Source organism: Branchiostoma floridae, unplaced genomic scaffold (assembly GCF_000003815.2).
Source record: "Branchiostoma floridae strain S238N-H82 unplaced genomic scaffold, Bfl_VNyyK Sc7u5tJ_1319, whole genome shotgun sequence".
NCBI lineage: Eukaryota > Metazoa > Chordata > Leptocardii > Amphioxiformes > Branchiostomatidae > Branchiostoma > Branchiostoma floridae.
In genome coordinates, this window is record NW_023365697.1 from 69,256 (window position 1) to 72,762 (window position 3,507).

At 37.3% G+C, this 3,507-nt stretch overlaps 1 long non-coding RNA gene across 2 annotated transcripts in view; it reads right to left on the reverse strand.

Annotated features, from left to right (window-relative positions):
- Positions 1-861: 861 nt before the first annotated feature.
- Positions 862-3,507, reverse strand: part of LOC118407348 — a 25,752-nt gene continuing 23,106 nt past the window's right edge. For both annotated transcript variants that reach the window (XR_004830140.1, XR_004830139.1), the window contains exons 3-4: positions 2,161-2,242; positions 862-1,765 (exon numbers count right to left, since the gene is read on the reverse strand). This is a non-coding gene — a long non-coding RNA (uncharacterized LOC118407348). The remainder of the gene's footprint in view (positions 1,766-2,160; positions 2,243-3,507) is intronic.

Genomic DNA, 3,507 nt, shown 5'->3' on the forward strand with positions numbered 1-3,507 from the left:
GATGCTGCTGCTGCCAGATGATGCTTCAGCTCCTGCCAGATAATATATCGGTGTTGTATTGGTTACTGTTGCCCAAATGGCTAAGGTTATGTTTTGGGCTTGTGGGTCTGTGTGTTTTGTATTGGTATTGTGCCATTCCAGAAGGGGACAGAATCTGTTTGTTAAGTAAACTACATGAAATAGAAAACTAGGCTTAGTTCATATTCAATCTACTGTCCATTCTGTGACACTCTACACCAGACACTCTTTGACAAACTATATAGCAAGACAAACGATATTATATGGGAAAGAGATGAAATTAAGTTAACTGGATACTTAATAACGGGGTGGTTGAGATTGCCTTATATCTACACAAGGCTTGGGAAAAATGCTAATATCACATTTATTCATAAGAAGATGAGAAAACGTATGAGTGATTGAATAGAATTAAGTTTATTATAGACCTGTTTCATTTGCAGTTTTGACTTGGTTCTTCTCTTTTCCTGTTACGTTGATCTGTTCACCTTACATTGTACATGTATGTACAGGTCCACTCATCATTTGTATAGAACATCATCAATCTCGGTATTACTTATGTTCTATTTTATTTGACTTAATGCAATCTTTCTGTTAATTGCTTGGCCGTCTTATAAGCCCATGTGGACTGGGTGACCTAAACATCGCAAGACACAATAATTTTACTGCACATACCTAAATGGCTGTTTCTTTTGGACGGAGTGCTAGCCAGGCTATAAAACAAGTTCAATTCAAGTTCATACTGATTCATATTTAGAGAATGGATTACACAAGCTCCTACAAGTCATTTTATTCATCTATTCATTCATCCAGTCACACATGCAACATATAAATAAAACACTTCATGTGCTTTAAAACCATCACTTTTATTACACACGTTGATTCCAAATAGAAAAAAATAGAATTACCCTCGCAAAGTTGCTTCACCATTGACAACCAACGTTGTCCTGAACAAAGCAATGTGAAATGTACTGCACCTTAACTTAGTCATAAAAGTACAAATTCAAAGTGTTAACTATATCTGACAGTGGATAGTCCACAACAGACCATTAAAGTAAAGCCATGGTGATTTGATTACATGGATGACATGAATTGACTTTGACATTAAATACATTTAGCATTCATTTTCCAGTATATTTTTTTGCCTTTTATGGCACTTACTTGTAGCTCATAAACTGGGACTTTTTTTGGAAAGGGACAAAATTGATGAGGATGTCATCTAAGTGATTAAATGTACAGGGCTTAACTAATTTTACTTGTTGACGATAGAGAAATAACATCAGGCCAATTCATTGACCAAAAGCATTGATAGGCTAAAATAACATTGATAAAGATTGCAATCTATATGATAATGGTACATATTTTACCAACTGACAGGTTTTCAACTTTCTTACATCAGGTCTACATGTAGTATACCTGTGTTTAGCGGTTTGGTTTCTTGTACAGTATAATGTAAATTGCCTGTTATTGCCACTTGTCCCCTTAATCATTTTTACGGCGCAGAGGGTCACCATCCTCTACAGTGTCTGCTGCATTCGGAAATGACAGTTCTATATGCTGGGGCTCTGTCTGAATGGTCCTGAGTCAATATTTTGGGAAAGTCTACTGATTTTTTAAGTCCTGTATTTTTTTTAAATAATTGCCTTGCTGCCCCCTTGAAATCCCTTTTCTGCTGTGACATCAAGGTTTCCATCCTGTGACATCAAGGTTCTCTTACATTTGCGATGAAGTTTCCCTTCTTGATGAGCCCCTGAAAAATCAAACCAGAGAATTAGTTACATGTATCTCCAAGTACTGTACTGTGTGTATACAGGAATAGAATAGAAAGGTGTGAATGACATTATTATAGATATGTTATTGCCATCACTTATCTACATTTGTAAAGTAAAGAATTAAGTAGTCTTCTTTAATTTTGGCATTTGACAAATTACAGTGATCAGAACACTACAGCACAGTGGAAACGGTAAATCTCTAAAATTAGGCATAACAATATGACATAATTACCTTTGTACACATACATTTGTACATGCATGCCTACCAATAAGTTTCCCATTCCCAAAAAGGCATTTTGCATATATTATAAATATGTGCAAATTCTGAAAACACAGTAGTCTAGAGTCAGAAATAGATACGAGCAACTCTCACCTTCAGCTTCTGCAATTTTTTGGACACAAATCTCCCGAACAGAAAGTCACTTGGTACCTCTCCTTTAAATTGCCACCACTCACTGTAAGTTAAAAAAGAGCAGAGCATGTAATGCAATCTATGGCTGGAAAGGATAATGTAACACATTTTTAGGAAATACAAGTCTGTGCTATTTGCTTGTCTTTTTTGTCACATGGTAAAAGATATCTTTTTGTTATTTGTACTCAGTAACTAAGAGACATTACATCCATGCAGTAAGAAATATATACATGTCCACAAAAACATTTCAACATCAAAATACCTCCCTGCAAGGACTTTCTAGCATTGGACTTCCAATTAAAAGCAGACATCATAACACCATACAATACACAGATACTGTTATACTAGAAGCCCACATTATCTAATGTAGCAGCACTATTATGATAAGTTCAACCTTTTTCAAACTTTAAATTCAGCCTCGAGTGTTCTTGCCGATTCTGCTGGAAGAGCCCTAGGTGGTATTCTGGGCAAAGTTAAGGCTCTGAAAGAACTTGGTTACCACGCTTATACACAACTCTACGAGTGGTGTGTTTGCCCTATTCTTGACTATGCCGCAGGTGTCTGGGGATTTAAGAAATATGACAAGTGTTCTGTGGTCCAGAATAGGGCAATACGGACGGTGTTTCTTATGTGTGCACAAATTTGCACCCGTGACGTCCTTGCCATAACAGGAGACATGGGATGGATGCCATGCGAAATACAGTGAAACCTGTCCGAGCAACCACCTGGCGCAGGCAACCACCTGCCGTCAGAGGACACATCGAAACAATCCCGTCCATTTTTACATAATTAAGACCCCCTCCTAAGCAACCACCTGTCTTCCCCAACCGGCAACCACTTTTTACAGTCCCTAGGGGGCATTCAACCTGCCCTGACCAACCAAAATTGATTGACAGCAGCTAGCATCCATCTTATATGCAGAATTATGTTGTCACAGTTACCCTGGACTTTGAGACTTCCAAGTTCTTTTCCTTTATGTAAGTGAATATCAGTCAACCATGTAAACAATGTGCACCATGCAAAATGATTATCAGTGAGAATTTTGACATACTGGTAGAGAAATTGAAAGCACTTGTTTGGGCTGTTCAAGGAAACAGACAACTACAAAACAAACTATGTTTGATTGTTAGACAAACCCAGCTCTGATTGTCAAACAATGGTTTCTTGAAGTTTGTTTACATAACAGTATGGAGATTAAAAACTGTGAGCTTCTCTTATAGACTCATGTATGTTTCCTGGGAACTAACTGAAAGGTGTACATCATGCAAACCGTATCATTTATTATTTTTTTCCGCCAACCAACCAACT